We start from the raw sequence: 27981 nt of genomic DNA on the forward strand, positions 1-27981 counted from the left end.
CTCCCGCGCACGCCATGTCTCCCACTCACGTCGTCCCTCCCTCGCACGCCATGTCTCCCACTCACGTCGTCCCTCCCACGCACGTCGTCCCTCCCGCGCACGCCATGTCTCCCACTCACGTCGTCCCTCCCGCGCACGCCATGTCTCCCACTCACGTCGTCCCTCCCGCGCACGTCATGTCTCCCACTCACGTCGTCCCTCCCACTCACGTCGTCCCTCCCGCGCACGCCATGTCTCCCACTCACGTCGTCCCTCCCACTCACGTCGTCCCTCCCACTCACGTCGTCCCTCCCTCGCACGCCATGTCTCCCACTCACGTCGTCCCTCCCGCGCACAGTCGTCCCTCCCGCGCACGTCATGTCTCCCACTCACGTCGTCCCTCCCACTCACGTCGTCCCTCCCTCGCACGCCATGTCTCCCACTCACGTCGTCCCTCCCACTCACGTCGTCCCTCCCACTCACGTCGTCCCTCCCGCGCACGCCATGTCTCCCACTCACGTCGTCCCTCCCGCGCACGTCGTCCCTCCCGCGCACGTCATCCCTCCCGCGGACACCATCTCTGCGGTTCCCCGACATTCGGTTTCCCGTCGGAACAACGTGCGCGTGAGCTCGGGTGGAGCCCCCAGGCCCCGGGTGACCCAGTGTCCCGCTGGCTCCCGGGGCGGACGGCACCGCTGGGTGTGGACCGGGTGTCCCGCCCGCGGCCCCGGCTCCCCGTCCTCCGGCAGGTGCACGGCACAGCGCGCCGCCCGAGCGTGGCCGCCTGGGGACAAAGCTCCAGGGTCCCGGAGGGCCGCGCCGTCGCTCGGCCGGCCGCGACACGGTCACGCGGAGTGGTAGCCGTGGGAGTAATGCTCTCCTGGCCGACCGCCCCACGTAAACGGTAAGATCCCAGGTTGGCCTGGGCGTCTCCTCCCGGTCGCGGGCACCTGCTCTTGGGCCACCTGCCCGGCTCACGATGGCGGCGGGAGGACAATCTGCCCAATGCTGCACGCGCAGCGGCCATGTGGCCTGGCTTCTCGGGCATCCAGCCCGTCTGTGCGCCGGGGGCGGCCGGCCGGCGTCTCTTCTGGGAAGGACACACATCCCATCAGACCCGATGACCTCATTTGACCTTATTAATTATGTAAAAAGGCTTTATTTATGTGTCCCCGAGAGACGGGGGGCGGGGGGCGGGGGGGCAGGGGGACTTGATCCCGGGACCCGGGGTCACGCCCTGGGCCAGGGGCAGATGCTCAACCGCTGGGCCCCCCAGGATCCCTAACCTTGTGACCTTCTCATTCCAAATACAGTCACACTTGGGGGTTAAGGCTTCCACACACAAATGTGGGGAGACAGTCTGTAACCATGGATTTGAGATGAAACAGCTTGCGGGGGGCCAGGGCTCTCCCCAATTTCATTCTTGGTGTCTGGGGCATTGACCTGAAAACCAGTGACTTCTCCCCTTGAGTTTCCACCTTGGCCGACTCCCTGCCTCCCTGCCTGGGTGCTCCGCCCCACAAGCTGCTTCCACTTGGGAGGTTGGGTGATGTGGCAGTCCCAGAAGGGACCCCAGTAAGTGCCAGCGCCGAGCTGAAGTGGGGCCAGCCTCATTTTCCTTTAGGCTGAGCTTAAGAAAGACCACGTTTCTGGAACTAAAAGCAGGGCAGATGGCCAGACTCCGATAAAAATATTTAAAGTTGGAATTTCTCTTGGGCAGCCCTGGAGGCCCAGCGGTTGAGCGCCGCCTTTGGCCCAGGGTGTGACCCTGGGGCCCCGGGATCAAGTCCCACGTCTGGCTCCCTGCATGGGGCCTGCTTCTCCCTCTGCCTGTGTCTGTCTCTCTCTCTCTGTGACTATCATAAATAAATAAAAATTAAAAAAATTCTAAGTATGAGGTCCTACTGTAGACCTACTGAAGCAGAAGAACTCGGTGGCAGTTGGGGGACAGCAGTGTGCACTGACCAAGGCCCCCAGGTGAGTCTGGTGCATTCGCACATGTGAGCAGCTGTGTTTTAAGTCCTCAGCCTTGGTTGAACACAAGAATCCCCAGGGGAACTCTTACAAATCTGGTTCCCAGGCGACACCTGGGACAAATAAGAATCTCTAGAGCAGGGACTCCAGCCTCCGGCTGCGGGAGTCTGGGTGCCTCAGTCAGTCGGCCATGTGTGGAACTTCGGTTCAGGTCATGATCTCAGGGTCCTGGGTGGAGGCCCCCACAGCCCCCTGCCAAGCCCGTGTCCCTGTGTTGGGCTCTGCTTGTCTCTCTGTTCCTCCTCCCATTGTGCTCGCTCTCTTGCTCTCTCAAATAAATAAAATCCTTTTTAAAAAGTTGCATGGTAGAGGAATCAACGCTGAGTGCACGGAGAGGCTGGGGTGGAGCTGCAGGCAGGGGGTGATGTCCCCGTCACCCAAGCTCTTGGTGGCCCGGGAGCTGACAAGCTGTCTCTGGGAGCTAGTCGTGACCTCGGGACACTGGCCCAATGACTGCCTGCACCGCCGGAGCTGTGCTGGGGGCCGGGCCGGCCTAGGAGCAGGGTGGTGCCCGAAGCCGGTGGCCTGGGGTCATTGGTCGCTAGCCTGGGCCGTGGGCAAGGTCCTCCTGTTTGTGTCCTGATCACCTCCGTCGCAGGGTCATCACAGGCCAGGCCAGCACGGAGCCGGGGTGCCCGTGAGCCTCCCAGCAGAGGGTGGCTGGTGCCCCCCCCCCCCCCCCCCCCCCCCCCCCCCCCCCCCGCGACCTGCTCCTCCGTCACTCAGGCTTTCCATTTAGGGACCCAGATGCGGCCGCTGCCTGACCTCCTGAGAAGCTCCTGGGCCCCCCTCCGCGGAGCTCGGGGCAGCAGCGCCCAAGGCTGCCGTCACTCAAGACCAAAGCAGCTGAGAAGAGATGGTCCAGGGAATGTTTGTGGTGAGACTCGCACCTGAGTGAAGTCCCGCAGACTGTTCTCCCCAGGTCCGCTGAGCCAACTGTGCCGCCGCAGTCCAAGCGGGAAGAGTTAACCTGGGAGGAGAACGAACTTTCGGTCCTTTCCCCGCTGGGCCCTAAGCGGGTGTCCCGGACGTGCATCCACGCACCTGCTGCTGTGGCCACGGCCGCCTGGGCGCCACCGCGGAGACTTTTAGGGGGGGTGGGGGCGGGCCGCGGGGTCGGAGGAGGGAAGCACTAGGGGGTGGGGGGTTGGGGGTGGAGGGAAGCACTAGGGGGTGGAGGTGGGGGTGGAGGGAAGCAGTAAGGGGTGGGGGTGGGGGCCGCGGGGTTGGGGGAGGGAAGCACTAGGGGGTGGGGGGTTGGGGGTGGAGGGAAGCAGTAAGGGGTGGGGGTGGGGGCCGCGGGGTTGGGGGAGGGAAGCACTAGGGGTGGGGGGTTGGGGGTGGAGGGAAGCACTAGGGGGTGGAGGTGGGGGTGGAGGCGGTGAGGGTGGAGGGAAGCACTAGGGGGTGGAGGTGGGGGGTGGAGGGAAGCGCTAGGGGGTGGGGGTGGGGCCAAGGGGTTGGGGGAGGAAAGCGGTAGGGGGTAGGGGGTGGGGGGTCGGGCCGCGGAGTCGCCCAGGGGGAGTCTGCGCTGCGGCAGGTGCGGGCTTCCGCGGGCTTCCCCCGCGGAGCGCGGAGCGAGTGGCTCTAAGCTGTCTGCTGCTCAGTGGCTACCCCCCTCCCGGGGCACCCGGACGCGGCCACCCGCTCCTCCTGCGGCCCCTGTTCCGGGGACACTTCGGTTCTCAGCTCGGGCCTCAGTGGCTGACTTGCAGCCCTCTGGTCAGGCCCGCTGGCGTGCCCTGGCCCCCTGCCCCCGCGCCCTCCCCCTGCCCTGCCCCCCTCCATGTCTCCCTCCCCCTTTCCCCTGCCCCCTCCATGTCTCTCTCCCCCTTTCCCCTGCCCCCGTGCCCCTTCTCGTCCCCCTCCCTTTGCCTCCTTCTCCCCCTCCCCCTCCCTCCCCTCCACCTGCTCCCCCCTTCCTCCGCCTCCCCCTGCTCCCCCAGGCTCTTCCACACTGGGCCTAGTCCTCAGGCGGCCGCACACAGCCCCAGGAAGGCCCTCTGCTTCCACATGCCCTCGGGGGCCAAGAAAGGAGTTGAGGTCTGGCCAAGGCCTCTGGGGCCTTGTCCGAGGTGTAGCCCTCCTCCGTCCACACGCCCCGCAGGGACCCGGGGGGGCGGGGGCGGGGGGGGGGGGGACGACGGTGTCGGTGAGCTGGCAGGTGCAGCCAGGCCACAGGGGCAGTCCCAGGTCGGCTTCTTTTATCTGCATTATCACTGTTTTTCAGTTGAGATGTCGTTGACATGGAACATCGCGTGGGTTGCGGGTGTGCAACAGCATGATTCGGTAGGTGTATACAGATAACACCTGTCACCGTATAGTGACATTTTTTTCCTGGTAATGAGAACCGTCACTCTCACTCCCTCAGCAGCTCCCAAACATGCACCATATAGTATCTTAACTGCAGTCACCGGGCCGTCCGTGCTTTACACACTTATGACTTACTTATTTTTTAAGTGGAAATCTGCACCCTTGGCCTCCCTTTGCCCATTTCACCCACTGCTGTCCCCTGCCTCTGGCAGCCACCAACCTGTTCTCTGCATTTATGATTTTGGGTGGTGTTCAGATTGCACGGATGAGTGAAATTATATGGTATTTCTCTGACTTTTTGCACCCAGTATAACACCCTCAAGTTCCACTATTGTTGCAAATGGCAAGCTTTCATTCTCATTTATGGCCAAGTCATGTTCCATATATATAATATGCAGTTATAAATAGGATATTATATATAATGTGATGATTTATACAAGTATGTATCATATTGCCTTTATCCATTCATTCCCTGATGGGCACTTCGGTTACTTCCTTATATCGGTCGTTGTGAATAATGCTGAAAATGAACATGGGGGTGCAGTTATCTTTTTGAATTAACATATTAACTTTCTTTGGGTAAACACCCAGAAGTGGAATTGCTGGGTTATATAGTACTTCTAATTTTAATTAAGTGAACCCCATACTGTTTCTCAGATTGTTGCCAGGTCTTCTGATTTTTTTCTTAAAAAGTAAAATATCTGACTTTTGAAAGCTCTTGATGAAAAGAAAATAAAGTCAGTCATCTCAAAGATATTGAAGCATTCTGTGAGCAAACAAAACATGTTTGGAGGTTGAATCAGGTCCTTGGGCTTCCCGATGATCTCTGCTCTAGTTAACGGAATATAAACAAAAGACAGGTGTGGGTGGGGGCCTGGGAATGAATCAGGGACATGGACAGATGGGCAAATGGATCTTTGCAAGAAACAACCACTGACATGAACAATGATAAGCAGACACTTACGAGAGGCAAAAAAAAATTATTAATAAAATACGAAAGCAATTACTATTTTAACTTAGTGCCTGGAACATAGTGACGTTCAAGAAATCTTTGTTGAATGAACACTTTAACTTTACTTTTTAATATTGTTTTGCCATTACAAAGCATTTTGTGATTTCACTGGCCTCAAAACAACCCCCGAGAGGCAAGAATATTATTCTTCCCATTCTCATTATTTACACAACTCCCACTGCTCGGAGAAGCAAACCAGAGCTTTAGTGATGGTTCCTTCTTCGTTGCTTCTCCCTTTTGGACCTTGTTTTCCTAAAATCTAGAGCCTGAGCTGCAGGGAAGCATAAATCGGCGCTGGCACATGTCCTGTGATCGAGAGACCATCCTCCAGGCCTCCCACCAGGAGCCCCTTCTCCTCACCCAGCCTGACAACAAAACCAACAACAAGCAAACAACCCTCGAGGGCAGCTCGGGCAGCTCGGGTGGCTCAGCAGTTTAGTGCTGCCTTCAGCCCAGGGCATGATCCCGGAGACCCAGGATCGAGTCCCATGTCAGGCTCCCTGCATGGAGCCTGCTTCTCCCTCTGCCTGTGTCTCTGCCTCTCTGTGTGTGTGTCTCTCTTGAATAAATAAAGTCTTTTTAAAAAAAAAAAAAAAAAACAAAAACCAACCCTCGAACCCAGTAAGAGACGCAATGCAAGGTAAGGCGCCCCCCCCCCCCCCAGCAGCCCTCTCTGTGGAAGCGGTGGCTGCGACCACCTTCTGTAAACCTAACTATGTGTTTGTGTGCATGTTCTCCCCACTACTCTCCCCTTTTACACAAATGGTAGTATTTCATATTGCTGCTTATTCCTTGCTTTTTAAAAAAGCGTAACTCTGTATTTTAATAACTTTAACATTCTTTTTAACTAGATTCCTATTGATGAATATGTAGGTCGTTTCCAGTGTTTTATGAATCCCGCTGCAGTGCCTAACTCTATGCCTCATTTCACACATGCAGAAGGAAACCTATTGAATACATACAAACAGAATTGCTAAATCCAAGGGCATATATACTTTTAATTTTTAAGGCTTGCCTCATTGCCTCCTCATAAAGCCCAGCGTATACCCTCACAAACCATGTAGAGAATGCTATCATCGATTTTGTAAAAATCTACTTTCCAGTTTCCTTACCTATCTTCATGGTCACACTCTAGATATTCGAAAACCATTTCACTTCTGAAATCCAGAATTCAAATATGCATCAACTCTCTGTTATTTCACAATGGCCATGTTTTAGGGTACCAAAAAGTGCCCCAGAGATTCTACCACTAAGAATTTATCATTATTAAAAAATCAGAGATGCGCACAAAGATTTATTTATAAATCTGTGCAGTACTGCCTTGTTCTTAATGGTGAAGCATAGAACATACACTACGAGAGTAGAGTGCAGTGGTTAAGTAAATTATAGTAGTACACTGCAATGCTATCATAAAATTTGTGATTTTGAAAAACATTTAACAATTTGGGAAACTCTTTACACTATACCATTAAGTGAAGAAGCATGTGACAATAGTTACACGTGTGTTCCCTATTTTAAAAATACATTTGCACAAGACAAAAGGCTAAAAAGCCACATTAATATTTTAATTATTGTTATTTGAATGGTTGGATTGTGTGTGTTTTTAATTTCTTTCTATGCTTTTCTAACTTCTCAATAATAAATATGTACTTGAACAAGTTGTGAAAGTTAATTTTTAGAAAAAGGAAGAGAGAGTGGAAGGGAAGAAGAAAAAAGGTGTACAGGGTAGAGGGAACAGAGAATGTGAACAGGCTCCAGGTCAGGCCGGCTGAGTCTGGGTTCCAGCATTGCCGCTTAAGAGGCTGGCCATTTTAGGCTAAGTCGTTTCATCTTCATGTCTCAGTTTCTCTCTCATCAAACGGGACTAAGAGTATTTACCCTGCCTCCCAGCATGGTGGCTATAAAATGGTACATGAGGCTGCTTTGGGAGCGCAAGTGTATTTTGTAATAGAGGACAACATTACTGTCATTCATTCATATTATTTAATCACAGCTACCCTTTGTGTAACTTGAGTTTTTAGACAAACGGGTTTTTTTTTTTTCATCTAAAATGATTAAATCGAATGTGCTACTTCCTGCGGGGCTTTCCAGGCATCTGAGAGAGAGGCTAAAAGCTTTTTAGTCAGTCAATAAAGGTATCTGTTTTACTGAAACAAGAAATAAAGATTTCTCCCACTTACCAAACTATTTGAAATCCCCATCTTCCTCCTATCTTTGGGATCAAGTCTTGAAAGCTGCCTGCCAAAATAAATAATTATTTAAAAAGGAGAACATTTCTTTCATGCCTTGCATTCTATGGAATAAAACCTGTGGCCAGCGGTTTGTGAAGAGAGCAGGGAAGATGCGTCCAGAGCTGAGTCACAGGTCACTGCTCTGGCCGAAGCTATTGCTCAGGGCAGGGAGAGGGTTTGAGTAGGCAGTTACCTTACAGCCCTGGGCACCTGTGGATTAAGCTGTTTAGCATTTAATACTCTGCACCGGTTGGTTTCAAAGTGCCTTTGTGAGGTTGTTATGCAATACACAATCTGTCCTTCGGCCAAACTCAAATACGTTGGACTCTTACTATTTGAAATGTTGACATTTCTGTTGCATTTTTGCCAAGTAAGTATAAAATGGTAAGCAGACTGAGGTCCTTATTTCTAGTTCTCTATCTTGAGATTATTATGCAATCTTGTAAGACTGCAAAGTCTAAATCATTCTATTGAAATATGTACAATTAACATGTTGTCAGTTGTATTTGTTTCAGGGGTACATTATAGTGATTCAGCAATTCTATATGTCACTCAGAGCCCATCAGGTCTGTAATGGCCGTGCCTTTCATTTTATAAGCATATTTTTGCTAGGTATAAAATTCCATGTTGGGAAAAAAATTTCCATGTTGGGGCTCTTTGAGGGGAAGATGGGAGGCTGGTCTGTCAGATCTGAGAATTCAACATTGACAGCATTTTGTTTTCAGTATGCTGAAGCATATTTTGCTTTTCCGTGTGCTAGAAGTGTATCTGCTGGCTCGTGTTAGTTTTGACAAGAAATTAGCTATTCCTTTGTTCCCAATTACTTACTTTTCTCCTGGTTAAAAGTCACATTTCCCTGCCTCTTCTGTTTTTAGTATTGTATTACCTGTATTATCCAAAAGATGATGTATTTTCAGTATTTTTTGATTAGATGCTGTACATTGTCATTTTATATTGTTGTGTGTCTGGATTTTGTCATTCTCCTGATTTCTGTCTCCTTGCCTTGGCGAGTCCTCTGTACCACCCTGCTTGCTGCACAGTCTAGAGAGTGCCTCCATGTAGAGAGCCAGACTGATCATAGGACAACTTTGAGTCTCTCTCCTCGGGGATCACGTCCCTGCACTACTTGTTTTCCAATATCTGAAAGCTTGTTTTTTCCATACATTTCATGCGATTTTCTTGTTTACAGAGAAAGCACAAGTCCAGTACCAGTTACTCTCTTTTTTTTGCCAAAAGCAGAAATTTTGTTACATTATAAAAGTAACTATCTGACTAACAAGCAAATAGAGGTTTCTATGCATTAACCGAGGAAAAGCGTATCATGAACCATGAATTATGATTAGTTCAGTCCCACAACCTTGAGGCCTTTTCAAAATAAATGGAAGAAAACCAATTCCACGGCTGTACTGTTATTGCCTTCAATGCTGAAAGCCCACATCTTTTAGCAAAACCCATTGTTGCTGCAATGCAAGGTTGTGGTGCTGGCATGTGACTTTTATTCTTCTCTGCTGTAGCCTACATCTCGTAAGTATCATAAAGAGGTAAGAGATGCCATAGGAGTATTTGTTACTTGAGACCACACTCAAAGATGTCTGGATGAGTTCTTCCAGAATGAAAATGCCCTAGATTTCCAGAACTCCCTCCATGCTCACATTATTCCTTCTTGTGCATATCTCATTCCTGTACGTCCTCAGCTGGTATATCACCTCCTTTATTTACTCTTTCCTTGTCAATACATTTAAGTAGAGACTTAGCTCTCTTTCCTCTGTCTTTCCACACCTCTTGATTTATACTTCACACAGGATAATGATCAATTCTAACTTGTATTATCTTCACACAGGTGTCATATTTGCCCCCCTCCCCAGTAGGCTGCGAGTTTGTTAAAGGAAAGACCAATTGTAATAGCTTTTGTGATCTCCTAGCACCTTGGACCATGTCTAGCAGATAGTAGTGCCTAGTAAATCACTGTTGAGTGAATGATGAAGGAAAATGGAAGGGCCTCCAAGACAAGTTGCCCTGGATCCACTTTTTTTTACCTAAAATGCAGTCTCTTAATGCAGGCATCACTGTTCTCAGCTGTGTGATTCAAAGGTCAGTGATCCCGATGTGGTGATAGCTCATGCCAATCTCTCCTCACCCTGAGTTGCCATGGAGACCGTATGTTCAATGGAGCTGCTGGTAAGACTTCATGTTTCTTCTCCTTTTCATCTGCTATCTTCCTCTGCCAATCCTCTGCCCCATTGCCAGCCTCTCTCAATCCCTGAAGTCTGAAAGTCTCTGTGAGCCAAGGATAACAGTAGTTTCCATATGCATACTTACCTATGGAGAGGAGACACATGTGTTTATTATTTTTTTTAAGATTTTATTTATTTATTCATGAGACACACAGAGAGAGGCAGAGACACAGGCAGAGGGAGAAGCAGGCTCCATGCAGGGAGCCTGACGCGGGACTCGATCCCGGGACTCCAGGATCACACCCTGGGCCAAAGGCAGACTCAACTGCTGAGCCACCCAGGCGTCCCACATGTGTGTTTAGGAGTTCCTCAGCCCCTCTCTGATGCAGTTTCCAACGTTGAGAATGCTCTGGGCTCAGTGGCTTTTTGCCTCTGTAAACTTTCGTCTCCTTAGGGTATCGGTGTATTTGTCTTTGACCACCCTGTGACCAGAATTGGTCTTCAAATTGCTATATTTTGGGGAGTCTAGGTGGGCTGCAGGTCACCATGCAACTCAAACAGAGGAAGCCTTAATCATTGTTTCTGGATATGTGTTGTGAGCAGCCCCTCAGTTATTGCTTGATGCCATGTAAAGCCCGAGGTACAGGAGGTGCAATGTTGGGGAAGATTTGGTCTCACGAAATTTATCATTTAGATAGAGAGGCTGATGAAAAATAAACATGGAATGCAATAGCAGAGGATAGGGAACAGATATGATGCTCTGGAAATGTAAAGACGGCATAACGTGGCCTAAGGAAAGTAGTACAGTATCTCAGTATCCTCGGGGAGGGAACACCTCAGCTGGGTCTTCCAGAACGAATAAGAGTTCATCAAGCAGAGACAGCAGAAATATAGTTCAGCAGGAGGAAATAGCATGCACAGGGGCGCAGAAGCATGAGAGATTACAGTTGGTTTAGTACGTTTGGGAGGGAGGCAGTGAGAGGAAATTGTTGGAAAAGTAAACATGACCCTGCTTGTACTTTTTACGACCTGCTAAGACATAGGGATTTGTTTCCATAGGCCCCTGTTTCCTACGTATCAGTCATTTCCCCATCACTTTCATGTTATCACCGTATATAATGGGTAATACCTGTACCGGTGCTCCCTCACTGCTTTCCTTTAAATCAAATGTAACTCTTCTTACTTAAAATAGTGTATTATATAGTATTTGACCACTTAAAAAAGAATACATATCACATATTATAAATTCTGCATCAGAATAGTAGAATGGATGCTCATGAACTCATTATTCGATATAAAAACTAAACATTGCCATCTAACTTAAGAACTAAAACAATTCCAGTTCCATTGTTCTATTTATATGCTCCTTCCCTGTATCACCCCCCTTGCCTCCCCTAAGAGATTACCATTATCATATATTTTGTGTTCATTATTCACTTGCTTCTTGAGGAATTTTATCTCCTATGTATAGATTCATAAACAGTATATAGTTTAGCTTTGTTTGGTTTTGATCTTTAGCTTTTGATCTGTGACTGCCGTGTGGAAGCAGAATTGGCACGGGAGCAAGCCTGGAGATGGGGAGCCCATTTAGAGGTAAGTCTGAGTCCCTGGAAAAGGGGCAATGAGAACCTGGATTAGGGCAACGGGGAGGGGAGAGGGTCAACACCAACCATGTCAAAGACAAGACTGCTGAAGCCAACGGATCCTATAAAGAGATATATAGTGTTAGCTTCTTTACAAATCTACCATCTCTGATATTTCTCATACTAGAAATACAAAATTCTGTGTTTAATTTATTGATATAAATAGTTCACATTTGATCCTTGATGTGTTGGTCATTCCCTGTGGTTTCCAGGGAACAGGGAAAAGCAAACCCAATATGCCGCCTTCCCAGAAGGTCTGCTCTGTGACCTTTAGAGATAATTAAATAAAAGCATGTGCCTTTGAGTGGTGTTTACCGTGTGGTACTTCATGATACTATGAGGCAGCTGAACCCATGCTCGGATCTTCATGTTTTAACTCCACAACAGGTTCTTCCCTCTAGGCCACAATGTCTTCAATTTGCTTTGTAATTCACCACACCCAGACTGCCCCATATTTGTTTTTAAACAAAAATTTCCCCATCTTTTTGTAATTTGTCCATACAGCATCGCTATTGTTTTCAGAGTAACTTTGGAAAGACCCAACCGTTTGGGCAAAAATTGTAAACTGTAGTTAATTTAAGGCTGTCTACACCACGGGAGACTTTGACTTTAAAATAAGTTCAGTTGGCCAGTCTTACTGAGACTAGAGCAATTAACTTCTAATTTGTGGTTGGCTTGAAACAACCACTCACTGGAAGGGGAGTCTAGGTACTCCCCCAAGTCCTCACCCTGACCTGCATTGGGCAATTTGAACAAAGCAGAATGGCTCAGAAGAAGCATTGTCCAGCCAGGAGGACACTCATGCTATCCCAATTAGACTTGGAAACTGGTTCAACTCCCTGGAAAAACCACACAGCAGGAGTGTAAAAAAGACAAAGTGATCACTTGTGAAAACAGTCATTGTCAGGTTGATTTAAGTCATCTTTTGAGAGAGTCAATACCCCCTTCCAAATCCCTAGTCATTTAATCAAACAAATTTTCTCAGTTTGAGCCAGACTGGTTGTTCAACAAATTGAAAGACTAGGAAAGTCAGTTATTGGGAGAAAAACATCTTGGATAAATTAGCCATGTTCAACAGTGGTGGAATTTGGATAGTCTGTAGTGGGTCCTCATGCCGCCACTTGGCTGTGCCCTTTTAGGCTATTCAATTCAATTACGCTAACATTTATTTAGTGTTTCTTATGTAGAAGTTCTGTTTCTGGCACTTTGCTAATGCAAAGTTCTAATTATTTTTCTAACAAACCGGGCAATTGGGAAAATCTCAAATTGGTTATATAACATATAAGTAATATATATGTGATATATATGTGATATGTACAATATATGATCTCAAATAGGTTATATAATAGGATCCCCTATCTCATTCTGAAGAAGAGATATTATTTATCTCAAAAAGAAAATTGGACAGATTAGGGGAGGAGGGCAGGGTGTGGGTCACTGCGAATGCAGAGGTTGAGGAGAGCAGCTCTGTCATTCCATCCTCCCCAGTGGAAATTCTGACCAACTTGAAGCAGGAAGCCCTAGTGCAGAAAGGAATTTGGTGGTTTGGGGAGGTAAGATCTTAGGATCTACTATTTGATGCTTGATAAAGACTGACTTTTTTTTTTTTTAAGACTGACTTAATTCTAACAGAATATGATCAGGATTTTGTGGCCACCTTGATGGGTTGACATACATCCCTCTCATATACTTGTTCACCCAGTCATTAATTTTATTTGATTATATACTTCTATTCTGGAGTTTTCTTCTCTGAATCAGAGAGTTTAGTTTAGTTTTTTTTTTTTTTAATTTTTACATCCTGATGATTGATGGTGGGGAGGGGAAGGATGAGACAGGAAACAGATAAGCTGACAAAAATGACAAAATAAGACTTTAATATTTAAGTCAGAAGAACAAAAAGCTGTTTATGAGTTGTGATATTATTTGGTACTAAAAAGTAACACAGGTGTAATTAAGTCTTTCAACTCAGTGTTTTATCCAGAGAGATCTTTTCAGAAAGCCAGGTAATATTTATCTCATAAAAGCCCCTGGTTTATGGTGCTCATTTATGTGACAGCTGTTATAACCAGGATGTCTGGACCCAGGAGCCAGAAACATGTTCCCAAGCTGAACCTCTCAATATCCATGGCGTGAGGGAGTAAGTAGGCATACACAGGAAAAATTGTATGTCACACTTGTAGTGTGCTTTTTGCCTCTTTCAAAGCACTTTTACATGGATTAGAACTTGAAATTGTGTTACTTACTAAAATTCATGGTTTTTTTTTTTTTCCTGATGGTCATTTGGCCACCATTGTATTGACTGTTGTTGAACTAGGTTTGACTAAGAATCTTAAGGTCAAAAAGGACATTTGGTGACATTTAGGTCTGGGGCTTGGACAGTGAATAGATTTAAAGTTGTTCCTTGAAATGCAAAGACCACTTGGAAGGACTCTGTTCCTAGGCAACAGCTGAAGATGAGATGTTCATATCATTAGCTTGCAGTACTTGGCAGCCGCCTGAAAAGAGAGGGAGAGGGAATTTCAAGGTGATAAAGAAAGTCAGCTAGAGGAAGAGGACGCCTCCGAGTGGGAGGGAGTGCTCACCAGGGCTCCCAGAGGCAAAGTCCGTTTCTGGGGAGGTGGGGGAGCGGGGCGGGGGGGGGGGGCAAGTTGCATCAGGGGCCTCCTCCATCTGCTTCTGGACAGAGCACCTCTCCTTCTCGGGCTATTTGCTCTATCAGCTCACAGATACATTCTGTCCCTAGACTCTAAGTTCTGTGCAGGCAGGGCCTCTTGTCCCCCACTATTGCTTTTCTGGCCTCCTCAGCATACAGTGGAGATGCAGGAAGCATTTATAGCATGAGGGAAAACTTTAACGCATAATTGTATGCCAGTTGTAATAGCCAAGCTTCTCTTATGCCATCCTTGCTTTCAAACAGAGTAAGTGGAGCATGCCACATTTTGAAAGGTCTCTTTGTCTTAATCCTCTAGAAAAGCATTCCCTGTCCCCATGGAATAATGCAAATAGCAGACAGCACCTCCTGAGCCTGATCAGGTGCTGGCTCCACTCCCCTGGATGCGGATGTGCTTCTCCCCGCAGCTCTCTGAGGGAAGTGCTACCGGGATCCCCATCTTAAGAAGAAAGAGACACACAAAGTTTAAGTCTAATTGTAAACAATTTTTGCCTTTCTTATTATCACGGGAGAAAAAAGTGCTGAATGACACTGACAAAGAACTTTCTTCCGTTTGTTTTTGTCAAACTTGAGTGTGGACTCAAAAAAATTAAATACGATAAAAAGAAAAAGAAAGGAATTCATGCCTAAGAAGCCGAGGCTAGTGCCTGAGTGTGTCATTGTGTAACAATTATTAACAAGTTCCTAAAATCCACAGGAATGTGGAACTATGTTAGTGACAACTGTCAACAAGTGGAGGATCTTTCTTTTTTTTTTTTAATTTACTTATTTATGATAGTCACAGAGAGAGAGAGACAGAGAGAGGCAGAGACACAGGCAGAGGGAGAAGCAGGCTCCATGCACCGGGAGCCCGATGTGGGATTCGATCCCGGGTCTCCAGGATCGCACCCTGGGCCAAAGGCAGGCGCCGAACCGCTGCGCCACCCAGGGATCCCTGGAGGATCTTTCAAAAAGAAAAAAGAAAGAAAGAAACCATAAAAAGTGGCCCATTGGAGGCAGCACAGCAACTGTGTCCAGCAGGTGGCACCAGCCCCTCGCCATGGGGCCTGCGGTGCCTCCTCTGTGGGTGCCCTGGGCCAGGAGCCAGGGAGAGCTGAGGACCTCAGGGCTGGGCCTGTTTAGCCCCGGGGAGGAGGGCGCTCCCGGGGACAGTCCCCAGGGGTTATGGGGAAGTGCACATCTGTTTCAGATCCAAACTCAAGTGCCGGTTTCTTCAAGCACCAGCCCTGCAGGTTACTGTGGCATAACCCGGGCAAGTTCCTCCTGTTAACCTGTGAACAGGTTGACTCCTGTTGCCCTGTTCCGAGGCCTTACCTGTGAAATGAGGACAGTCATGGATCCACCTCCTTCTGCATCGCCCGTTCTAATCGCTCTGCTCACAGGAGGCCCAGATGCGTGTTCCAGGAGGTGGAATTAATGATGTGACCTTTCAGTAGCCGGGCACGTAAATGTAGGCCACATTTTGCTTGGCTCAGACTGCATCATCACGAAGACAAGTTCCAGGCTTAAATGCTACTGTAAAGCGAGGACTATGTACTAGATGTAAGATGGCCCTTAGAGGAAGAAATGTGGATTCGCCATCCGCAATGAGCCAGTCACTTCTCTAGGTGCTTCCACTGCAATGATGAGCAGGGCAGGAATTACCCAACCCCCCCAATCGGGAAACTCCTGACCTAGCAGGGAAGATACATGTTAAACAAATAATCACACAAAAGTAAACATTACAAATGTGCAAAGTCTTACAAGAATGTAAAACAGACCAACCCAACCTAGTCTTCAGCTCCGGGAAAGCTTCAAAGAGGAAGTGATAGGACGAGGTAACCAGGTAACAAGCCAAAAGGATGGACAAGCATTCCAGGCAAAAGAAATGGCATTTGCATAGGCTCCTAAGTGGGGAGTAGTCTGCTCAAGGCAAACAGTGCAGAGTATTCCAGTACATATAGCGGAAGGAGAGAAAAAGTGGGACCATTGGGACCAAGGGGCTGTAAGCTGGAGAGGTGGCCTATTGGGCAACAAGAGTGCATTAGAGTTAGAGGATTTTATTTTATTTTTATTTTTTTAAAGATTTTATTTATTCACAGAGAGGGAGAGAGAGAGAGAGGCAGAGGGAGAAGCAGGCTCCATGCAGGGAGCCCAATGTGGGACTCGACCCTGGGTTTTCAGGATCAGGCCCTGGGCTGAAGGTGGCGCTAAACCTCTGAGCCACATGGGCTGCCCAGAGTTAGAGGATTTTAGATAGGAAAAGGACATGATCGCGTGCATTGTTTAAAAGGTTGTTATGACCGAAATGGGGAGGCTGGTTTGAGAAGATAGGGTGGGTGGGGAGAGACCAGTGCAAAAGCTTTGGTATTATTTTAGCCAAATGGTGATGGCAGCCCGAAGCAGCGAGGCAAGAAGTGGGATGGGGGAGTCAAGGTCTCTGGCTGTTCTGAACAAGAGGGTGGATGACATTGCCATTTCCCAAGGGAGAAACTGTCGGAAAGGTAGAGGTTTTAGAGGAAAGTTCTTGTGTTTGTTGCAGACTCGATATTTTGAGTCTGAGGCACTAACCAAAATTCAAGAAGAGCTGTTAAAAAAAAAAAAAAGCACGTGTGTGTGGAGCTGAAAAGAAAGATTGTGATTGTTCATCCAGATTTAGGGCTTACCTTACCAGCATGCAGATATAATAGAAACTCTAATGGAAAATGAGACCTTTTTAAATTTAATTTTAAATAATTAAATTATTTAAGTAATAAAATTTTATTTAATTTATTGATTATTTATTTATTGAGCATGAGCAGGGGAAGAGGCAGAGGGAGAGAGAGAACCCCAAACAGACCCCACACTGAGTACAGAGCCCGACATGGGGCTCAATCCCATGACCTTGAGATCATGACCTGAGCCAAAATCAAGAGTTGGAGGCTTAACCGACTGAGCCACCCAGGTGCTCCCAATAAGACCCTCTAAGGAGAAGGTCAAGGGTGAGAAGGGCAGACATCCTGGGACAGCCCTTGAGGAAACTCCACCATTTTTCTAAGTTGATAGAGATTACGAATCAATAATCAGTAACAAAAACAGACTGAGCTCCGAGGTGTAGGAGGGAAACTGGAAGTCCCGGTTCCCTTCCCCCAAAAATGATTATGAAAGAGGCAGAGGTCGATGGCACTGAAAGCTATTGAGAAGTCAGGGACACTAAGAACTAAACTGTGTTCTTTGGATCTGGGGACAAGGAAGCCGCTGGTGACCTTGGGAGGATCAGTTTCTGTGGCACATTGAAGGCCGAAGCCAGAGTGCAGTGAGCTGAGAAGTTAAATGTGAGGCAAGGAAATGGCAGTAATATATGCTAAAAGCATTTTCTAGAGATTTAGTGGGGAAGATGAAGTGGAGGGAGGGCTTTTTTTCAGAAAGAGATGTTACAAATATAGGCAAGAGGAACATTCCTCAGGATGCAGCCGGGGATTGGGTCCAGGACCCAGGAGGAAGGACAAGTGCCTCCTGAGAAGCCCGAGAATGAGGTAAACTCAAGAAGGTTGAAAGCGTTGGCAGCTGGAGTCAGTGTGGCACCTGTGCAGGGCTTGGGTGTCCTCAGCTGCCAGTAGCGAGGGTGAGGTGGGGGCAGAGGGAGAGCTGCTTTGGTCACGGTGCAAACTAAGCAAGATAAGCACTCAGCGGAGGGTGGCCCTGACTTAGTGACACAAATAGAAGGCATCTGATTTTCTGCAGCATCGTTGAAGGCCCAGAGGTTACCCGGAGATGGTGGACTGTCGGCTGCGTTCACTCACACCTGTGGATCCTGCATCTGCTCTGCTGTCAAAGCCTCTGTCGTGCGCTGTGCTGCCGGGCGGGTGTCGGCGGGGAAGCCGAGGACAGGATGGTTCTGGTGTCCGTGAAACAGTGACTCACCTCAGGCAGCACAGAAGCTCAGCTGTGGGGGGAGGACACACTTCCCTCTGGCCTCAGGTCCTGAAGAAGAGAAATCCACCCCAGAGAAGCTGAGAGTTCTGAGAGCTCATCCACCACTTCAACAGAGAACCCCACGCTGTGGAGATGTGACGAGGCCAAGAAGGACAGGCTTGGGGCCGGGGCAGTAGCTGTGGGACAGTGATGGGTAAATACACAGGGGAAACTCATGAAAGATAAGGTCTTGTGAATAGATCTGTTTATGCAGATTCATCTCTCCCCAGTGAGAAGAATGTTCTTTTCCTAGGACAGAGGGCATCTCTCTCATGGGGAATTTCCTACTTTTAGATAAAAAGGGGAAGGACACATGCTGTTTCTCTTTGAGCAGAGTGTCTTCTGCTCAGAATAATCAATACACCAAAGTGGCCTATTTAGGGGTTGTAGGTTCTGATCCCCTCCGGCAAAATAGGGAGGAAAATGAAGGAAAGAGAGAACCAATAAACATGTAGACACCAGAGTGGGAGAGCCACTGGAGGTCTCAGTGAAATGAAAGAGCGGAATTCTGGGGTATTTGTTACAACCACAGAAGGGCAGCAGCATGTGGCCAGGGACTGAGACCTCTGAGTCCCTGACAGGAATCGTTCACATGGCCCTAAGAGTTGGTGACTGAGGTGAGAGAGAGATACCACAGCAACCGGAGGAATGATCATTCTAACATACAAATTTGAACATGTCACACTTACATATAAAATTTGGGTTGTTCTTAGGAAAAAAAATACAAAATTCTTAACACTTTCTATAAGGTTCTGCTTACTTCTTCTGGCTTTACCTCGTCATACCTCTCCCAGCCACTTTGGTCTCTAACCTCAGGGCCTTTGAAAAATACTGTTCTGGGGCACCTTGTGGCTCAGTCTGTTAAGCATCTGTCTTCGGCTCAGGTGGTGATTGTAGGGTCCTGGGACTGAGTCCTGCATCGGGCTCCCTGTTTCTCCATCTGCCTCTGCCCTTCCCTCTGCTTGTGCTCTCTCTTGCTTTCAAATAAATAAAGAACATCTTTAAAAAAAAAAATACTGTTTCTTTGACCTGAACTCTCATTCTCGCCTAGACCTCAAAAGTTCTATCAAGTTAAAAAAAAAAAAAAAGTTCTATCAAGTTAATACCTACTCAACCTTTTATTTTAAGATTTTTTTTTAAAGTAATCTCTACACCCAACGTGGGGCTTGAACTCATGACTCAGAGATCAAGAGGCACTCGATCCTCAGACCCAGACAGCCAGGTCCCTACCCGTACCCAATCTTTAATATTTAGGTATCAGCTTAATGTCACTGCCTCAAAAAGAGCCTCCTTTGCCTTCAGAGTATCAGTACCTTCACAGGAATTATTGTAAGTTATCATGAATTCGTGTCATGTTTAAAAAGTTATTTTTCTGTCTCTCCCACCAAATCATAAGTCCTATGAAGGTAGCAACTATGCACACTTTGCTTCTTACTGTATCCCAGCCATGAATCCTGTGCCTAGAATATAATAGATACTAAATTTTTGCTTTTTTGTAAGCTTTCGCTGGATAAAGAGGTTGACTTACCCAAAGTTATCGATTGGACTTGCTTAGAATAACAATATTAATATGTATAAAATGTGCTTACTAAATTTTACATCTTCTGACATTTACATGTGTGGCCTAATGGATGAATGACACCACCAGGCACAACTAATGGCAAAGAATGCAAAAACTAAAAAAAGAAGAATCTAAAAACTTAGAGATCATGATATAAAATGAAAGGTAACACAGTGGAAGTTTGATACCCAGGAGTCTTCCCCAGGGTTTCTCCTGCAGAATGATGGTGGCAAAAGGGCAAAATGGTCCCTTTCCTACAATCACAGGAGGCTTTGCCCACTGTGGAAATTCTAGCTACCTACATGCCTACCCACCAGGAGCAAGTAGTATATGCTCGAGTATTGGCTACCAGACTGGGTGAAGAGAAGGTCAGGGGCTCAGGAGTCTTCCCCATTGGGCCTCAGGCCTGTCTGAGGTCTAGACCTGCCCCTCTCTTCCCCCATTACCCCAAGCATTCATTTAAGCAACTGATAGCAAGATACTTTGACCTGTTACCTGAGAATTTGATTCATGTATTTTCTTGTAACCCGACAGCCCTTCTTCCACTTTGCAGCTAGAACACAGGCCATCCACCGACTCAGAGGAAAAAAATTAGCATTTTCCTGACTTGAATTCAAATGCATAGACTCTACAGAGAACAAGGCATTCTCAGGTGAAGTTAATGGATTTGAGAGACTACGCAATGATGGAGGAATAAGATTTTCTGCTGCAAAGGATTGCTTGATTAGTCAAGAGTGGTAAGTTTCCTGAGTGTCAGAGGGGAAACAAAGTACATGAGCTGATAGTTTGTTTCTTTTTTTTTTTTTTATTTCTGTAGCATCAGCAGTAATGTGCCTCTTTTATTATTATTTTATTTATTTATTTTTTTTATAAATTAATTTTTATTGGTGTTCAATTTACCAACATACAGAATAACACCCAGTGCTCATCCCGTCAAGTGTCCCCCTCAGTGCCCGTCACCCATTCACCCCCACCCCCCGCACTCCTCCCCCTCCACCACCCCTAGTTCATTTCCCAGAGTTAGAAGTCTTTATGTTTTGTCTCCCTTTCTGATATTTCTCACACATTTCTTCTCCCTTCCCTTATATTCCCTTTCGCTATTATTCATATTCCCCAAATGAATGAGAACATACACTGTTTGTCCTTCTCCGGTTACTGTGGCCAAGTTCAAAAAGGGTGTTGCCTGAGTTCTCCTCTGGGATTTTGATGGAATCTTGTCTCACATTTAGATCTTTCATCTATTTTGAGTTTATCTTTGTGTATGGTGCAAGAGAGTGGTCCAGTTTAATTCTTCTGCATGTGGATGTCCAATTTTCCCAGCACCATTTATTGAAGAGACTGTCTTTCTTCCAGTGGATCGTCTTTCCTCCTTTATCGTATATTAGTTGACCATAAAGTTCAGGGTCCACTTCTGGGTACTCTATTCTGTTCCATTGATCTATATGTCTGTTTTTGTGCCAGTACCACACTGTCTTGATGACCACAGCTTTGTAGTACAACCTGAAATCTGGCATTGTGATGCCCCCAGATATGGTTTTCTTTTTTAAAATTCCCCTGGCTGTTCGGGGTCTTTTCTGATTCCACACAAATCTTAAAATAACTTGTTCTAAGTCTCTGAAGAAAGTCCATGGTATTTTGATAGGGGTTGCATTATACGTGTAAATTGCCCTGGGTAACATTGACATTTTCACAATATTAATTCTGCCAATCCATGAGCATGGAATATTTTTCCATCTCTTTGTGTCTTCCTCAATTTCTTTCAGAAGTGTTCTGTAGTTTTTAGGGTATATTTTGAGAACCATTTGAATGGTAAATGGTTCTCCAACCTTTTATTTTCAGGTTGTAGGTGTCCTTCTGTCTAAAATGAGTCTCTTGTAGACAGCAAATAGATGGGTCCTGCTTTTTTATCCAGTCTGAAACCCTGCGCCTTTTGATGGGGTCATTAAGGCCATTCACGTTCAGAGTTACTATTGACAGATATGAGTTTAGTGTCATCATGATATCTATTTAGTCCTTGTTTTTGTGGATTGTTCCACTGAACTTCTTCTTAAAGGGGAGTTTTAAGAGTCCCCCTTAAAATTTCTTGCAGAGCTGGTTTGGAGGTCACATATTCTTTCAGTTCCTGCCTGTCTTGGAAGCTCTTTATCTCTCCTTCCATTTTGAATGAGAGCCTTGCTGGATAAAGTATTCTTGGTTGCATGTTCTTCTCATTTAGGACCCTGAATATATCCTGCCAGCCCTTTCTGGCCTGCCAGCGTCTCTGTGGAGAGGTCTGCTGTTACCCTAATATTCCTCCCCATGAAAGTCAGGGACTTCTTGTCTCTTGCTGCTTGAAGGATCTTCTCTGTATCTTTGGAATTTGCAAGCTTCACTATTAAATGTCGAGGTGTTGAACGGTTTTTATTGATTTTAGGGGGGGATCTCTCTATTTCCTGGATCTGAATGCCTGTTTCCCTTCCCAGATTGGGAAAGTTTTCAGCTAGGATTTGTTCAAATACATATTCTGGCCCTCTGTCCCTTTCGGCGCCCTCGGGAACCCCAATTAAACGTAGGTTTTTCTTCCTTAGAGTGTCATTTATTTCCCTTAATCTGTCTTCATGGTTCTTTAATTGTTTATCTCTTTTTTCCTCAGTTTCCCTCTTTGCCATCAACTTGTCTTCTATGTCACTCACTCGTTCTTCCACCTCGTTAACCCTCGTCGTTAGGACTTCTAGTTTGGATTGCATCTCATTCAATTGATTTTTAATTTCTGCCTGATTGGATCTAAATTCTGCAGTCATGAAGTCTCGTGAGGCCTTAATGCTTTTTTCTAGAGCCACCAGTAGCTGTAGAATAGTGCTTCTGAATTGGCTTTCTGACATTGAAGTGTAATCCAGATTTTGTAACTCTGTGGGAGAGAGGGCTGTTTCTGATTCTTTCTTTTGAGGTGAAGTTTTCCTTCTAGTCATTTTGCTCAGTGCAGAGTGGCCAAAAACAAGTTGTATTGGAACACGGGGGAGTATCACTGGTCCGTCCAGCTGGTCTTCTGGGGGAGGGGCCTGTTGCGCTGATTTTCAGGTGTTAGCACTTGGGGGAGCTGCTCTGCCCCTGCCTGCTGCGGGGCTCAGTGGGGGTTGTTTACCCCGTGGGGCCCCAGGAGGAACAGCCGCAGTTGCTATGGCAACTCTGGAAGCCTGGATTCAGCCTCCGCAGGAACTACGGGGCTCGGGGCTCTCGGCTCTCCGTCCGCAGGGCCTGGAGGCTCCGGGGCGGGGCCGCTGATCTGCTCAGCTCGGGGCAGGAGCGTCCTCGCTGTCCTGGGCCCTCCCGGCCTCTGCCTGTCCCGGGGGAGGCCGGATCCTGGGCTGTGTCCCGGCGCCCTGTGCTCCGGGGCCTGCGCTGTTGGATTCGCGCTCCCGCCCCGCAGCCCCCTCCGCGGAGCCGCTCCCGAGCCCCTCCGAGCTGCTCCGGTTGGTCCCGCCGTGCGCGCTGCAGCCCTTAGGGAGCTCGGCGCACTCTCCCGGGGCGCAGGTGTCTGTTAGTGTCCCAGGGAGCCCGAGGGCATCCCCGCCCTCCTGGGTCCTGCTCCAACTCCCTGCGAGCCCCTTTCCGCCTGCCCGGGAAGGTTGGTGCAGCTCCTGCTCCTCCGGGACGGGGCTCTCCTGTCCTGGGGACACTCGCCCCGGCCTCAGCCCGGCTCCTCGCGGGTCCCTCCCCCTCGGAGGCCTTTTGTTCCTTTATTTCTTTTTCCCCGTCTTCCTACCTTGATAGAAGCGCGAACTCCTCTCACTGCAGCATTCCAGCTGGTCTCTCTTTACATCTCAGGCCGAATTCGTAGATTTTCAGGATGGTTTGAAGGTTATCTAGGTAATTTGGTGGGGACAGGCGATTTGGGGACCCTGCTCTTCCGCCATCTTGCCCCTCCTCTGATAGTTTGTTTCTAGGAAAAAAAAAAAAGACATTTCCCTTGCCCTCACTGTTGGATGAGAGACAACAGAAATCCCAAGTAAATAGGGGTAACTGCCCCGAGGTACAGATAGAGCTTGAGGAAGCTTCGAGGTGTCAGGACAGAAATGCGTATGCAGTTTGCCAATGAGGTTTGTCTTATTTTATGGGCCTCAGGCTGTGTCCCAGAGTGCCCCCAGTCCAACCTTGATGTGGCTTTAGGACATGATTCCATTTTGCTCATAAGGAGCACAGAACTGTTGGAGGCCCTCGGACAGCCTCCCAGGCCACACTCCCGACATGCCAGGGCCTCAGGAAGAGCTCCGACAGCAAGGACAGTCACCACAAGGGCCCTTTGGATAGGAACAAGGTCTGGCCAAGCGGCCATCTGGGTAGCCAATCCCCAGTGACCAGATAACAGACCTTAGCAGATGCCACTCTGGGCACCTACCTATTCCCCCATTCTTCCTCTGCCATCTTGGCTCCCTCAGACTTAAAGCTGGTACCATGGACAAAGAGAAAGCGTGTCTTTGAATTGTCTGGGTTACATTTCTGCTCTTGGAAAATCTGAATCTGGTATCAATCAAAGAAATGTACCTTTTCATTATTATTGAGAAACAACACATATTTCTTGTGCACTTGAGTTTGTGAACACAGATGCATTTTTCTACACACATACTGCCAATTCTCTTTTCTCGTATTCGTCTCTGGTCTCCACAGCCCGACTGCGAGATACTCAGCCCCTTCCTATCTTCTTTTCTTCCTCTTCAGCACCTTGTATATAACAGGTCCCATTTTTGTGAGAACATCTATGAAATAGGATGTGCATGGCTATTATGTCTACATATCATTTGCCAGAATATCAGTTCAAGAGTCTCTCAGCTCTGACTTCATTTGTAAGTTCTCCCAGCTATTCATTTGTCACATTGATGCTGATTTGAAGGGGCATGTGCGCCCCAATGTTTATAGCAGCGCTAGCAACAATAACTGAACTATGGAAAGAGCCCAAATGCCCATCAGTTGATGAATGGATAAAAAACATGTGATATAATATATATATGTATATATATATATATGTGTGTATGTGTGTGTATATATATACACACACACCACATTATATATATAATGGAATATTACTTGGCCATCAAAAAGAATGGAATAACATCATTTGCAATGATATGGATGGAACTAGAGGGTATTATCCTAAGTAAAATAAAGAGTAAGAGAAAGAAAAATACCATATGATTTCACTCATACTTGGAATTTAAGAAATAAAACAGATGAACAAAGGGGAAGAGAAGGAAAAATAAAATAAGATAAAAACAGAGGGAGGCAAAGCATAAGAGACTCTCAACTGTAGAAAACCAACTGAGGGTTAATGAAGGAAAAAGAGGAGGGGGATAGGCTAAACGGGTGATCGGCGTTAAGGCAGGCACTTGTGATGAGCACTGGATGCTATTTTAGTGATGAGTCACTAAAATCAATTCCTGAAACTAATACTACACTATATATTAACTAATTGGAATTTATATAAAATCTTGGGGAAAAAAAGAGATAACAAGTATTTGTCAAGCCCCTATCACACACACACATACATACCCGTTCGTGGAGTGCTGTCCTTGTTATCAAGTAGCTCGTCATTGGAGGTGCAGACGTGATGTAGTTGAGTGGATTGAACATGCATTAACTTTAGGACAACAACCGGAAGGTCTGTTGTCTTAAACACATGTATAATCTGATTGCGAACCTGACAAATGTTTATCTGAGAAAATTCACAACATTTCAGAAGTAAACAAATTACACTCCATAACTCAGAATCTATAAAATTACAAATAGAAAAAAAAGAAAAAGAAAAAGAAAAAGTAGTCAATGTTAACGTTTTGGTGTATATCATGAATGCATTATAAAAATGTATCATTGTCTATTAGAGTGTGTTTAAGAAATCCCTGACACACTAGGGTACGTGCATGTGTGTGATTTATGCTTTCTCCTAAAAAGGACATGATGGTATTTGAGAGTATCAGAGACTAAGTGTATTTACTGACCAAACACAGTAAGTACATCAATGAAAGAAATTTGAAAGTATATTGTTGATTAGAAAAAGTTAAAAATTAGATTCCTGGTGGCTGCATGGTGGGAAATAAAATATTTGAATCTAATCTATAATGCATCCATGAAAATAGCTCTGATAGTTAACTTAATTGTCACTTCCTCCCTGAGGCTCTCCCATCCTCCCTCTAACAGAGCGAGCCAACTAGTCCCTCTGTGCTCCCAAATATTTTTACTATCTATGTTGAACAACATAATTCATTATTTTCATACAATTAATAAATACTGCTATTTCTATATTATATTCTAGGGAGGAAGTTTAGTGTTATGATTAAGAACATAGATTTTGGATGTAAACAGCCTAAGTTCAAAGTCTAGCCTCATCATTTGCTAGCTTATGTGACCTCGGACAAGCTATTTAGCCTCTCTGAACCTGTGTCCCCACCTATAAAATGGGAATAATAGCACTTACTTCATAGAACTGTTGTGAGAGACAAGTAGGACAGTGTTTGCAACATGTTGACCCACCCCAAAACACAGTCAATAAATAATAGGTATAATTAATTTTATTACAGGACTTGCCATGTTACACTGCAATAACTGGTTTAGGGAGGCTTTTGTCGCCTGTGAACGTTCAGACAGCAGGCCCTGCGTCCTGCCCTCTCTCCTTCCCAGCAGAGGAGCTCATAGACGGTAAGCAACCCATAACGTGTTTGCTGGAAGAGAAAATAGCCATGGAAAGTGCCAGGCCAAATGCTTTATCCTCAAAAGTTCTATATCCTTACTGAGATTTTTAGAACCAATTCTAACTACAAATCGTGGACTCTTCATCATCAGTACTATACAGGGTCATTTCCATGTTTAACAGAAGCTGACGTTTAATGAGCACTTACTGTGTGGCAGGTTTTTGACCTCGTGGCTCACACTGTATTTAAACCACTCAATGAGATAGACAGTATTTCTTCTTTAACAGATGAGATAACTGTGAGGCCCAGAAGGGGTGCCGTGAGCTCTGTGATTTCTGAGATTTTGTTCGGGTCCTCAGGAAAGTTCTGGCTCGCTATCTTTCCATTTGTATACCTAGGAAGGCAGTGAGGAAAAGAAGCAACCATATGTTTTTCTTTCTCTTTAGTCAAGCACGTTTTGTTTATTTTGCAGTCCCTTGTCTCTTCTGGAAAAACAAATGAAAGAAATTCTTGCTTCATTCATGATTTTACCCCCGCGGAGGTCCAGGGCAGGATTTCTTCCCTGCAGAGCCCTGTAGGGACAACAAGAGCCGTTACGGAGCTCCACTGAGTACCCCAAGCAGCAATTATTTTTTTAAGACAGGTTTGAAATAGACTTTCAATATATCAAAATAATAATAATTCATATCCTATGTGTGTAAAAACAATCAAATCACCTGTGAGATCATAAAACTATCAATAAGCTAAATAAAATGGAGAGTGGAGGGTATTGAGAATTTTTCAAAAAGCAACTTGCTCTCAAGAAGAGTATTTTATCCCATGTGATTATGCTTTTATGTTAAGGAGATTTATCAATTATTTGTTCATGTTGCCTACATGAGTGACAGATGTTTTAGAAATAAGAAAAATCTTGAAATTATTTTACTTCACGGGAGCTGGTTGGAAGCTGTCCAGATTCCACATTTGTTCCTATTGACCAGAGGTCTTATGACTTGGGAAAATATTTTTAATTCTCTCCCCCTTTTCTCAATGTCCTACAAAGACCTGCATTAGGATGGGAAACATTTTCGGAGTCCCAGAGGAGTCCTCATTTGCCTGAAAGATACAGTGGGTCTGTGTGCGGCGAGGGGCCACTCAAGAAGAGGACGAAGATGCCTCAGAATAACCTTTCCAAACATTCTACGCATACTTTCTTCACTCATACTAACATCTGCTGTGTGATAGACAAAACGCCGTTCTGGAGAGCATTATACGATTCTCCTTTCACATACATATTAAAAGATGCAAAAAAAATTATCACTTTTAAGAGAACAACTGCATGGTGCCTGGCGTATTTATTCTTTCAAGAGTTGGCTTCAGTTTACTTCCAGAATTAGAAAAATAGCAGAGGCCACTATAGTAGATAGAGATCAATTGTTATTCTTGTCTCAGGAAATAAATAAAATATAAAGAAGTGTGTGGGGGGGACCAGGCAGATCCCTGAAATAAGAATTTTGCCTTATTTTCGCTAACATTCCCATAATAATAATAATGATAATAAGCTCAAACACATGAAGTGGGAAAATGAATGCCATCTCCTGAAACTATCTTCTGATGTACTGATAGGAATTCACATGCGAAATATGTAGTGAATTTTTAAATCCATTTAATCATAGTGGTGTTAGTGTTTTCTATGTGTTTTCTATACTGGTGTTAGTGTTTTTGTTAGTGTTTTCTATACTGAAACCCGTGGCCCTTCCTTGGGAAAATGCTTTGAAAAATGCTGTCACTG

At 46.2% G+C, this 27981-nt stretch overlaps 1 long non-coding RNA gene across 2 annotated transcripts; it reads left to right on the forward strand.

Moving 5' to 3' along the window:
• The first annotated feature begins 2726 nt into the window (after positions 1-2726).
• On the forward strand, positions 2727-27936 carry LOC129522725 (uncharacterized). 2 transcript variants are annotated; one of them, XR_008666966.1, is made up of 8 exons: positions 2727-2890; positions 4244-4302; positions 5602-9747; positions 11262-11336; positions 20105-20288; positions 26100-26217; positions 26683-26853; positions 27253-27936. It is a non-coding gene; the product is annotated as an uncharacterized LOC129522725 (long non-coding RNA). The 2 variants fall into 2 exon arrangements; XR_008666967.1 differs by lacking the exon at positions 26683-26853.
• The last annotated feature ends 45 nt before the right edge of the window (positions 27937-27981 follow it).

This window comes from Nyctereutes procyonoides, unplaced genomic scaffold, assembly GCF_905146905.1.
Source record: "Nyctereutes procyonoides isolate TBG_1078 unplaced genomic scaffold, NYPRO_anot_genome, whole genome shotgun sequence".
NCBI lineage: Eukaryota > Metazoa > Chordata > Mammalia > Carnivora > Canidae > Nyctereutes > Nyctereutes procyonoides.